The sequence below is a fragment of the Euprymna scolopes genome, unplaced genomic scaffold (assembly GCF_053919585.1).
Source record: "Euprymna scolopes isolate OS-2025 unplaced genomic scaffold, ASM5391958v1 sca1, whole genome shotgun sequence".
In the NCBI taxonomy this organism is placed as follows: domain Eukaryota; kingdom Metazoa; phylum Mollusca; class Cephalopoda; order Sepiida; family Sepiolidae; genus Euprymna; species Euprymna scolopes.
Window position 1 is genome coordinate 1,989,821 of NW_027633102.1, and position 12,500 is coordinate 2,002,320.

The 12,500-nt window shown below is 60.6% G+C and overlaps 2 non-coding genes and 1 pseudogene across 2 annotated transcripts in view; all 3 read right to left on the reverse strand.

Annotated features, from left to right (window-relative positions):
- The window catches only part of LOC145273240 (large subunit ribosomal RNA), a 5,719-nt gene extending 2,483 nt beyond the window's left edge, over positions 1-3,236 (reverse strand). Inside the window, exon 1 of the ribosomal RNA XR_013866266.1 lies at positions 1-3,236. This exon is cut by the window's left edge and continues 2,483 nt beyond it. This is a non-coding gene — a ribosomal RNA (large subunit ribosomal RNA).
- A 591-nt stretch (positions 3,237-3,827) lies between these two features.
- Positions 3,828-3,985, reverse strand: LOC145273355 (5.8S ribosomal RNA). The gene has a single exon (XR_013866348.1). It is a non-coding gene; the product is annotated as a 5.8S ribosomal RNA (ribosomal RNA).
- Positions 3,986-4,380: 395 nt separating this feature from the next.
- LOC145273555 (small subunit ribosomal RNA) lies at positions 4,381-6,749 on the reverse strand (annotated as a pseudogene).
- Between the last annotated feature and the right edge of the window lie 5,751 nt (positions 6,750-12,500).

Sequence of the window (12,500 nt, forward strand, 5' to 3'; positions counted from 1 at the left end):
TCCCTTACCTACATTGATGCCATCGACGAGAGGCTGTACACCTTGGAGACCTGCTGCGGATGGTGGGTACGGACCGACTCGAGAGCTGCGAAAACCGGACCCGGATTTTCCAGGGCCGCCGAAAGCGCACCGGACGCCGCCCGAGCCGCGGCGCTCTACAGGTACCTTTTCCGTATCTCCGGACGAGCCGATTCCACGGACATGGTCCTTTACGAAGAAGAGAGAACTCTTCCCGGGGCTCCCGGCGACGTCTCCGGGCTCGCTTGCGTCACCGCGGTTTCGCCCGGGAAGCGACGGGCGCCGCCGACATCGCTGCCGACAGCGTCGCCACCCCGGGCCCTCTCCGAGTCGGGTTCGGGAATATTAACCCGATTCCCTTTCGACGGGAGGCCGGCCGCTTTGTTTTTGTTTGGGCTTTTGATTCGATTCGATTCGATCGCTTTCACTTTCATAACGGATCCGGCGCCTTTCGGGAAGACTTTCCGCCCGCGTCTTAGGACCGACTGACCCGTGCTCGACCGCCGTTGGCACGGAACCCTTCTCCACTTCGGTCTTCGAAGGTCTCGTTCGAATATTTGCTACTACCACCGAGATCTGCACCCGCGGTCGGCTCCACCCGGGCTCGCGCCCTAGGCTTCCGTGCTCGCCGCGGCGCCCTCCTACTCGTCGCGGCATCGTTTCGGCGCGAAAGTTCATCGCTCCTCGCCGCGACGGTCCGGCATCGGTCCGTCGCTCCAGCGCCATCCATTTTCGGGGCCGGTCGATTCGGCAGGTGAGTTGTTACACACTCCTTAGCGGATTCCGACTTCCGTGGCCACCGTCCTGCTGTCTATATCGACCGACACCCTTTCGGGGATCTCATGGGCGTCGCGTTAGGCACCTTAGCCGGACGTTTGGTTCATCCCACAGCGCCAGTTCTGCTTACCAAAAGTGGCCCACTTGGCACTCGCATTCGAGGTGACCAACCGCCCAGCGAAGCGTGCTGGCGGCGGCGGCCGGATGGGTCGGCTCCGTCGTTCGGGAGAGTCGGCCCGTTCCACCCGTTCCGAGTTCGAGAGTAGGTCGAGGCCGTGAACGGCCCCGGGGCCTCCAATCGTTCGCTTTACCGGATGGAATTGCGACGATCGAGCGCCAGCTATCCTGAGGGAAACTTCGGAGGGAACCAGCTACTAGACGGCTCGATTGGTCTTTCGCCCCTACACCCGGTTCCGACGATCGATTTGCACGTCAGAGGCGCTTCGGACTTCCACCAGAGTTTCCTCTGGCTTCATCCCGACCGGGCGTGGATCGCCATCTTTCGGGTCCCTGGTCGCTCGCTACGCCAGAGTCGGCCGAGTCGTACTCGGAAAAAGGGGAAACCGACCCGGGGTTATGCGCCCGCGCGCAGCGCCTAACTCGACGACAAAATAGGACTAGTTCAAGCCGCGGGATCTCACCGATGGGCGGAAGGAGGATATGGAAGCTGGCGCCCGGCAATTCCCCTTTTTGGAAGATGCGCCGGTCCCCTCTCGGGAGGAGGAAAACAAACCGCACGTCAGCCACGAGCCTTCCCTCTCCTATCTCTCTCGGGAAGAGAGAAAAAAGGAAAAGTTGCGGGCACCGCAGCAGCGACGGCGGAAGGCGAAAAACGCCGCGCCGGCGGGATCGGGCACGGCTCGGAGGCGGGTGAGGCGAGGAGAAGACGACGGCACGAGACCGACGACACCCCCCGACGACCCCCGGACGACTTTGCCACGACACCTCTCCCGATCGACGCCCTCCTACACGCTCTCATCGCTTTCGCTTCGCCTTCGGGGTTAGTCAGAGGTGGCCCCTACGACTCGCGAACGGCCAGGACTCCTCGGTCCGTGTTTCAAGACGGGTCGGGTGGGTTGCCGATGCACGTCGCTGACCCGGGGTGGCGGGCGGCTCGAGTAAAAAAGCGTCGCCGAGCGACCTCTCCGGAAACGGAAACGGGCGCGGGCGGGGTTGCCCCCGACAAGAACCCGAAACGTCGGCGAGGTGCGTGACGGCGAGGCCGCGCCAGTCCTATCCCGCCTCTCATCGCGCACGCGCCCCGAGACGGTGGGGCGCCTAAGGAGCGACACACAGAGTGCGTCGCCCGCACGCACGACTTCCGGCGGGATCAAAACGGACCGGCTCGCCACGTTGTAACGGATCGTGTCAGATTTCCTCCGTTCCCGGCAGAAAGGGGCAGTTACGTTCGCGGGCCCGACGGCCGGTGGCCCCGACTTCACAAGGTGGGAAGACGTGGGGTTTTCAGGGTGATGAAACGCCTGCCGCCTACGGAAAAAAACCCGCGTGTTCGACCTGCACGCCGGGAACGGGTCGCGACGACGGACCGGAGGGGAAGTGCGTCCGGTGCCGGCCGCGCGGAGGTCGCGCCGAAGCGCCCGCGCCATGATTACGCCGAGCGATGATGAAGGGGACGGGTGCAGCGGAGTCGCGCGCGGAGGGAGCAGGAGGAAAGAAGAAGCGGCGGCGACGGATGCGGCGGGTTAGGGCCCGGCGGCAGCAGCGATCGAGAGGACGAGTCCCCTCCGTCGCAGCCAACCGACGCAGCCACCTACCGACGCCGCGGTCGTCACCACGTTTCCCTTCCCGCTATCAACGCGGCCCGTCTCCTTCGTCGGCGACGCGGGCACAAAAGCTGGAACCGCGGGGAACGAGTCCCCCGCGGACACGACGAACGACGACCTGTGCCGCGACGGCCTCTCTTTCAAGAACACACATCGAGTTTGGGCTCGAAGCCTAGGCAGCACCGGACTGAGTCCCCCGCGATCGCGGTGAGCGGTCCCACCCGTTTACCCCTGGGCGGTTTCACGTTCTCTTGAACTCTCTCTCCAAAGTTCTTTTCAACTTTCCCTCACGGTACTTGTCGACTATCGGACTCGTCCCGGTATTTAGCCTTGATGGAGCTTACCACCCGATTTGGGCTGCGTTCCCAAGCAACCCGACTCTCGGATCGAAGGCCGTCGCTCGCCGTCCGCACCGAATGGGCCTGGCACCCGCCGCGGGCGGCCCCGATCGAGGGAACTCCGAACTATGCGAGACGAAAACGAACGGCTGCCTTCGACCCATGCGCCACACGTCCCGAAGCCTTTTACTTGCGACGGGATTCGGCGTTGGGCTTCTCCCGGTTCACTCGCCGTTACTAAGGAATCCCGGTTGGTTTCTTTTCCTCCGCTTAGCGATATGCTTAAGTTCAGCGGGTCGTCTCGTCCGAGCCGAGGGCGGCGGTTTTTAGTAGAGTGTGGTGTTTGGAGGAGAGGAATCTCGATCGGTACCCTCCGTGTGACGACGGCTGGCCGATATAGCGCCCGTCCGACCGAAAATGAAGAAGCCAACAATTAAAAAAAAGCCTGGGTCCTCCCCATCCGACGTTGCCTACGACGCGGCCACCTTTTTACGGTGCGACGGCCGTGCTCGTCGCGCTGCTCGAGGCGTCGCTGAGAGACACCTTCATGAGGCAGAGAGCGAGACGAGCAGGCGGCGCTTACGTCGGCAGTCGGTTAGGTCGGTGCTTTTTTTTTTTTTGTTCTCCTTCGGCTGCTTTCGGACAGACTCCTCCTGCTCCTCCTCCACAGTGTTTCTTCACGCGGTCGAAAAGGGAAAAGACTCCGCGGTCTGCCAGCGGGAGACGAAGGAGGAGGCCGGAGAGGGTTTTAAAAAAAAAAAAGACATTGAAAGGAGTCAATTCTTTTTTTATTTTTCTTCCCCCTCGTCACTCGCTCCTGCGACGTCCCGGTTACCACCGTGCCGAGGACCGGGCGGGCACGGGGACGGCAAGATGTCGTTTCGTTAACGGAGAAAGACATGTAACGTTCCGCCTCTCGACCGGACGTGGCCCCGAGACAAGGGATCTCGGGGCCGCAATGTGCGTTCGAGGTGTCGATGTTCACTGAGTCCTGCAATTCGCATCAGTTCTCGCGGCTGGCCGCGCTCTTCATCGACGGACGAGCCGAGTGATCCCCCGTCCAGGGTTCAGCACTTGGGTTTTTTTTATATTAGTTTTTGTTTATATAGATTTAGTAGTGTGCGAGGAGGTCTGTGCGAGGAGGCGTGACGGCATTGCAATGTCGCGAGTAGTTTGTTTTTAGCTAGCGGCGGTGGCACAGCGGCTGCAAAAAAAACAAAAAACGATAAAGCGGCGACAAGGCAAAGAAGAAGCGGCCATCATTGCGGTGGGCGAAAAAACAAACAGGTGGTAAGACGCGGAAGCAAGCAAGAAGAGCTGGGGCTTTAAAAACCTCCGCGTCACCACAAATCTATCTCTCGCTCCGCCTTTTATAGGTTTGTTTGCGCGCATTCGAGGCGTTGACGCCGACAGACAGAGGAGGTAGGCCGGAAAACAACAACCAGTCTCGAACGGGAAAACGGTAATGATCCTTCCGCAGTTCACCTACGGAAAACCTTTTACGACTTTTACTTCCTCTAAACGATCGGGTTCGGTCGTCTTCTCCAGGCATCGAACGCCGAGGCGTAGATGCACGAGTGTCGTGACGGACACGTCGCGCACTGCCCGGCGGCGTCGTCGGCCAGATCCGAGGACCTCACCGGACCGTTCGATCGGTAGTAGCGACGGGCGGTGTGTACAAAGGGCAGGGACGTGATCGACGCGGGCTGTTGACCCGCGCCTACCGGGAATTCCTCGTTCACGGGGTTGGTTACAGGCCCCGATCCCTATCACGGGAGGTGGTTCAGAGGTTTCCCAACCCTCTCGGGCCGGGGCGAAGTCCCCGCTGATACCTCCAGTGTAGCGCGCGTGCGGCCCCGGACATCCTAAGGGCATCACAGACCTGTTATCGCTCCGCCTCGTGTGGCTTTCTGCCACCCGTCCCTCTAAGAAGTGCGTGAGAAAACCGACCCGGACCCGAGCGCCACGGAGGACGCCGAGCCCGCGTAAAAATCACTGACATCGGCGCACTAGTTAGCAGGCCGGAGTCTCGTTCGTTATCGGAATCAACCAAGACGGATCGCTCCACCAACTAAGAACGGCCATGCACCACCACCCACCGAATCGAGAAAGAGCTATCGATCTGTCAATCCTACCGGTGTCCGGACCGGGTGAGTTTTCCCGTGTTGAGTCAAATTAAGCCGCAGGCTCCACTCCTGGTGGTGCCCTTCCGTCAATTCCTTTAAGTTTCAGCTTTGCAACCATACTCCCCCCGGAACCGAACTCTGGTTTCCGCAGGCTACCCGCCGGGTCATGGAAGCGAACGCCGGCGGATCGCCGGTCGGCATCGTTTACGGTCGGAACTACGACGGTATCTGATCGTCTTCGAACCTCCGACTTTCGCTCTTGATCGAGGAAAACGTGCTTGCCACACGCCATCGCTGCAGTTCGTCTTGCGACGATCCAAGAATTTCACCTCTAACGTCGCAATACGAGTGGCCCCGACCGCTCCTTCGATCATTGCCTCGCCGTAGACGGAGACCGACAGACGTAGACGAGGCCCTCTTCCATCATTCCATGCTTATCGTATGCAAGCTTGAACAGCCCGCTCTGAGCACTCTAATTTTTTCAAAGTGAACGTACCGGCCGCCGCGGACACTCGGTTAAGAGCACCCTTGGAGGAGAAACCGCCGACCGCAACACGCGCGCAGACAAGACACGAAGCAGGGACTCGGAGCGGACCGGGGGGTTCAAAAAAATAAGAGGAACGCGCGGAAAGGGAGAGGGAGAGAAGCGCGGGGGTCAGAGTGCGGGGATGCGAATGAACGCACCCAAACACACACACGTAGCACCCCCCCGTTAGACTACTCCCGGAACCGAACCGACGACCACTTGTTTTTTTTTTCCCGGATCCCGATCACGACCTCCTCGTCCACCTCGCCGGCAGGACCGCGTGGCGGGTATGCTAGCGGTTGACACCGGCGGAAAGGGCCGGGAATGCGAACGGACGACCAAAGTCAACGACGGACGATGGCGCCGCCGCCCCGGGGCCGCTTGCGCGACCACGAACCCGAGTTCGGACTACGAGCTTTTTAACCGCAACAACTTTAATATACGCTACCGGAGCTGGAATTACCGCGGCTGCTGGCACCAGACTTGCCCTCCGGTTGGTCCTCGTTAACGGATTTGAAGTGTACTCATTCCGATCGCGGGGCCTCGACAGAGTCCCGCGTCGTTATTTTTCGTCACTACCTCCCCGTGCCGGGAGTGGGTAATTTGCGCGCCTGCTGCCTTCCTTGGATGTGGTAGCCGTTTCGCATGCTCCCTCTCCGGAATCGAACCCCGATTCCCCGTTACCCGTAGTAACCACGGTAGGCACTTAACCGACCGTCGACAGTTGATAGGGCGGACCCTCGAGAGACCCGTCGCCGGGCTGAAAGCTCGTGCGATCGACCAGTGAGTTATCCAGAGTCACCAAAGCGGAGCGCGCCGCCCTATGAGCCCCGCCACCGAACGGACCCGCGAGCGGGAACGCCGACGACGGGAGGACGGAATGACGCGCATCGGTCTCAGTCTATTATGTAGCGCCGCGACCCGGAACGGCCGACGCGGGTGCCAGCGCGCGAGGCGTGGCGACGACGGCGCGCCGACCGATCGCGGCCTGTGTCACATGTATTAGCTCTAGAATTGCCACAGTTATCCATCGCCTCCGAGGAGGAATACGGTCCCGAGGATTAGGTCCGGTTCCTGAGCCATTCGCGGTTTCGCCCGTTCTAATGCGTGGCGTGAACTTACACTTGCATGGCTTAAGCTTTGAGACAAGCATATGACTACTGGCAGGATCAACCAGGTATCGTTGGAATTTGGGACTTTGTTTCGACAGAACGACAGACCGACCGACCGACCGACCGACATAAGACAGACAACTACAACGACGGGCACGTGTTTATTTATTTTTCGAGGGGGTTCGCCGTCAGAAGAAGCGCGCTGCCCGCGCTGATGGCCTCTTTTTTGTTTCTCCCCTGACTTGGACCGAGACCGAGACTCAAAGAACGAAAGCGACCAACGTCGACAACAACAACGACAACGGCACCCTTGACAGCGATACATACGACAAACGACAAGCAGCACGACGGCAGTGCACACGGACATCGAGGGTCAAGGTGCAGACTGAACTCGCCGAGGTCGTCGTCATCGTGGTCGCCATCGATTCCGTCTCGTCGTCGTCGTCGTCAACGTCCACGTCACAGCCGGCCGAGAAGAGAGAACAGACGACAGCGTCGACAACAACAACATCGACAACGGCACCCTTGACAGCGATACATACGACAAACGACAAACAGCACGACGGCAGTGCACACGGACATCGGAGGTCAAGGTGCAGACTGGAATCGTCGAGGTCGTCGTCATCGTGGTCGCCATCGATGCCGTCTCGTCGTCGTCGTCGTCGTCTTCGTCGTCGTCGTCGTCATCAACGTACCAACCGACCGAGACGAGAGAGCAAGCAACAACGTCGACAACAACAACGACAACGGCACCCTTGACAGCGATACATACGACAAACGACAAACAGCACGACGGCAGTGCACACGGACATCGGAGGTCAAGGTGCAGACTGAACTCGTCGAGGTCGTCGTCATCGTGGTCGCCATCGATGCCGTCTCGTCGTCGTCGTCGTCTCCGTCGTCGTCGTCGTCGTCGCCAACGTCAACGTCAACATCACAGCCGTCATCGGGGAGGAGCTGGACCAGGGCAGCGGCGGCGTAAATTTTCCCGTCACCTTCGTCGTCGCCTTCGTCGACCGACCGACCGACCGGCGTCGTGTTCGTGCTCGGAAAACCGAGGAGAGACAACGTGCACATGGCGCGTTCTCGCAAGCGGCTCCTCGGTCCGATTTTTTTGGGCGGCTTTTTCGAGCTTTTTTTTTTTTTTCTCACCCTTTCGTCCGTGCGACGGCGAACGTTAGGGGAAAAAAAAAAAAAAAAAAAAAAAACGACAACAACGCGGCGGACCGGGCGAACAACATCGTCGACACACACGACATTGACGACCGGTCCCCCTTTTCACAATCGCATCGAGATAAAAACGAACGAGTCCGATTCGAGCACCGAGTCGCGAGCGGGAGGACTGTCGGTGCAAGTATCGATCACTGACGTGAGCGCTTCGCCGGACAGAGGATGGCTCATCCGGCAGCCGTGCAAATCGACGGTATGGGAAGAACGAACAAGAAGAGCAACGACTTGATCGGCGGCTTGGGAACTGCGGACGGTGAAAACGGGTTAATCGACTGCGACCACGACTGCTCGATCGATCTTCTTTGGCGCTAACAAAGGTGGAGGTGGCGCAAGAAGGGACTAGCGCTATCACCGTCCACGTATCAGAAGATGCGGCGGCAGACGTCGACGCTTATGCGTTGTCGGACGAGAAGTCGCTGCAGCACGTGTACCGCGAGCGGGACGTCCAAGGTTTTGCCAGACGGAAAGAAATCGGGTGTCAGCGAACGTTCACACGGCTGTGAGATCGGACGCTGACAGGAGTAGGAGGCGGCAGGCAGGCGGCGGTTACGGCGGCGGCGCCTGCTGCTGCTCATCCTCCTGTTTGCTGCGGCGACTTCCAGGACGGGAGAGCATCGAACAACGTACGTATGGTTACAAGGGGATCAGGATCTACATAGTGCATCCCCCGCGGCTATTTTGTTTGTTTGTTCGCTCGTTCGTTAATTCGTTCGTTCGTTCGTTCGTTCGTTACAATGTACGTTTTTCCGTTCGACGGCGGCAGAGAGCGGCGGCGTTTCTCCCTAATCCGGAGGATTTATCGGTCGCACAGCGATGGGTCGTTCGGCCGATCATCGAAAGATTCGCAGGTAGTGGTTGAATGGCAGAACGGCAGCAACAACCAGCGGCGGCTGAGAGCGGCGAACGCTGAGGCGGAAGCAGAAGCTGCAGCAAACGTATCGGCTAAACATGGTGGACATAGATATGGCTGACGACGCGGGTACCACGACGACTATGGAACCAGGAAAAGGAGCCGTTAGTTGTTCCAACATATCGTTCGACACGTCGAGCAGCCCTAGGTCCACGGAGAAGCACACACACGTACCACGTATTATAACCTAACGACGATGAGCGGGCGCACGGTTGGCAGGAACGAAGGCGGCGGATCAAAACAAGTTGGAGCGCGGCGACAGCGATAACGGTGACAGCCCTAGGCGGCGGAGATGCCACTTTCTGACGCCTTTGCGACAAGCCCGTAGAGACGTTCCGGACCACCACGAGGCAAAGAGTCGCTGCTCCGACGAACCGACACACCAAAGTGTGCTTCCTACCGAACATGTTTTATAAAACTTTCAAACTGGAAAACCCCAGAAATGGTGTTGGTATTCGTCCAGACCCACCTCCGACACCTGAAAATGGTGGTCAAAAAAAACGTCGATTATACGAAGCGACATTTCTGGTCGGCGATTTTCCAGTTTTACGCCTACTGCCACATGGGATGTCGGTAGGCGTCGCAAAGTGCCTTCTCGACGCCTAGGCACACCAGGACTTTGTCATTTTTTTCCCCCTCGACATTCCTGGTCCGGTCTATTCCGATTTTACACCTACCGCCATGTGGGGGTGGCAGTAGGCGTCGAAAAGTGCCTTCTCGACCGCTAGCGACACCACTACTTTATCGAGCTCTGGAGGCCCGCACACCGACCCGGGGGCCGCGGAGTCGACCCCGGGGGCCTCCTGGCGTCGCCGCCGCTCACTTGGACGCCTTCCGCAACCTGTGGTCCCGCTCGGGGCCGCCGGGAGCCTCGCCGACCTGACCGGTGTCGGTAGGCGTCTGGAAGCGCCCGGCCGACCTGGACGAGGTCCCCCTGGCCCCCGGGGGACACCCCTTAGTTGGATGGGGGTGCTGTCCCGGGCACACATGCAACCCGCGGCCGCCTACCGACAGCCCCCTTCGCTCGATCGCTACTCCTTTCCAACATATGTCGGAGAAGCCGGGCGGTTGTGAAACCCCAGAAATGGTGTTGGTATTCGTCCAGACCCACCTCCGACACCTGAAAATGGTGGTCAAAAAAAACGTCGATTATACGAAGCGACATTTCTGGTCGGCGATTTTCCAGTTTTGCGCCTACCGCCATGTGGGGGTGGCAGTAGGCGTCGAAAAGTGCCTTCTCGACCGCTAGCGACACCACTACTTTATCGAGCTCTGGAGGCCCGCACACCGACCCGGGGGCCGCGGAGTCGACCCCGGGGGCCTCCTGGCGTCGCCGCCGCTCACTTGGACGCCTTCCGCAACCTGTGGTCCCGCTCGGGGCCGCCGGGAGCCTCGCCGACCTGACCGGTGTCGGTAGGCGTCTGGAAGCGCCCGGCCGACCTGGACGAGGTCCCCCTGGCCCCCGGGGGGACACCCCTTAGTTGGATGGGGGTGCTGTCCCGGGCACACATGCAACCCGCGGCCGCCTACCGACAGCCCCCTTCGCTCGATCGCTACTCCTTTCCAACATATGTCGGAGAAGCCGGGCGGTTGTGAAACCCCAGAAATGGTGTTGGTATTCGTCCAGACCCACCTCCGACACCTGAAAATGGTGGTCAAAAAAACGTCGATTATACGAAGCGACATTTCTGGTCGGCGATTTTCCAGTTTTGCGCCTACCGCCATGTGGGGGTGGCAGTAGGCGTCGAAAAGTGCCTTCTCGACCGCTAGCGACACCACTACTTTATCGAGCTCTGGAGGCCCGCACACCGACCCGGGGGCCGCGGAGTCGACCCCGGGGGCCTCCTGGCGTCGCCGCCGCTCACTTGGACGCCTTCCGCAACCTGTGGTCCCGCTCGGGGCCGCCGGGAGCCTCGCCGACCTGACCGGTGTCGGTAGGCGTCTGGAAGCGCCCGGCCGACCTGGACGAGGTCCCCCTGGCCCCCGGGGGACACCCCTTAGTTGGATGGGGGTGCTGTCCCGGGCACACATGCAACCCGCGGCCGCCTACCGACAGCCCCCTTCGCTCGATCGCTACTCCTTTCCAACATATGTCGGAGAAGCCGGGCGGTTGTGAAACCCCAGAAATGGTGTTGGTATTCGTCCAGACCCACCTCCGACACCTGAAAATGGTGGTCAAAAAAAACGTCGATTATACGAAGCGACATTTCTGGTCGGCGATTTTCCAGTTTTGCGCCTACCGCCATGTGGGGGTGGCAGTAGGCGTCGAAAAGTGCCTTCTCGACCGCTAGCGACACCACTACTTTATCGAGCTCTGGAGGCCCGCACACCGACCCGGGGGCCGCGGAGTCGACCCCGGGGGCCTCCTGGCGTCGCCGCCGCTCACTTGGACGCCTTCCGCAACCTGTGGTCCCGCTCGGGGCCGCCGGGAGCCTCGCCGACCTGACCGGTGTCGGTAGGCGTCTGGAAGCGCCCGGCCGACCTGGACGAGGTCCCCCTGGCCCCCGGGGGACACCCCTTAGTTGGATGGGGGTGCTGTCCCGGGCACACATGCAACCCGCGGCCGCCTACCGACAGCCCCCTTCGCTCGATCGCTACTCCTTTCCAACATATGTCGGAGAAGCCGGGCGGTTGTGAAACCCCAGAAATGGTGTTGGTATTCGTCCAGACCCACCTCCGACACCTGAAAATGGTGGTCAAAAAAAACGTCGATTATACGAAGCGACATTTCTGGTCGGCGATTTTCCAGTTTTGCGCCTACCGCCATGTGGGGGTGGCAGTAGGCGTCGAAAAGTGCCTTCTCGACCGCTAGCGACACCACTACTTTATCGAGCTCTGGAGGCCCGCACACCGACCCGGGGGCCGCGGAGTCGACCCCGGGGGCCTCCTGGCGTCGCCGCCGCTCACTTGGACGCCTTCCGCAACCTGTGGTCCCGCTCGGGGCCGCCGGGAGCCTCGCCGACCTGACCGGTGTCGGTAGGCGTCTGGAAGCGCCCGGCCGACCTGGACGAGGTCCCCCTGGCCCCCGGGGGACACCCCTTAGTTGGATGGGGGTGCTGTCCCGGGCACACATGCAACCCGCGGCCGCCTACCGACAGCCCCCTTCGCTCGATCGCTACTCCTTTCCAACATATGTCGGAGAAGCCGGGCGGTTGTGAAACCCCAGAAATGGTGTTGGTATTCGTCCAGACCCACCTCCGACACCTGAAAATGGTGGTCAAAAAAAACGTCGATTATACGAAGCGACATTTCTGGTCGGCGATTTTCCAGTTTTGCGCCTACCGCCATGTGGGGGTGGCAGTAGGCGTCGAAAAGTGCCTTCTCGACCGCTAGCGACACCACTACTTTATCGAGCTCTGGAGGCCCGCACACCGACCCGGGGGCCGCGGAGTCGACCCCGGGGGCCTCCTGGCGTCGCCGCCGCTCACTTGGACGCCTTCCGCAACCTGTGGTCCCGCTCGGGGCCGCCGGGAGCCTCGCCGACCTGACCGGTGTCGGTAGGCGTCTGGAAGCGCCCGGCCGACCTGGACGAGGTCCCCCTGGCCCCCGGGGGACACCCCTTAGTTGGATGGGGGTGCTGTCCCGGGCACACATGCAACCCGCGGCCGCCTACCGACAGCCCCCTTCGCTCGATCGCTACTCCTTTCCAACATATGTCGGAGAAGCCGGGCGGTTGTGA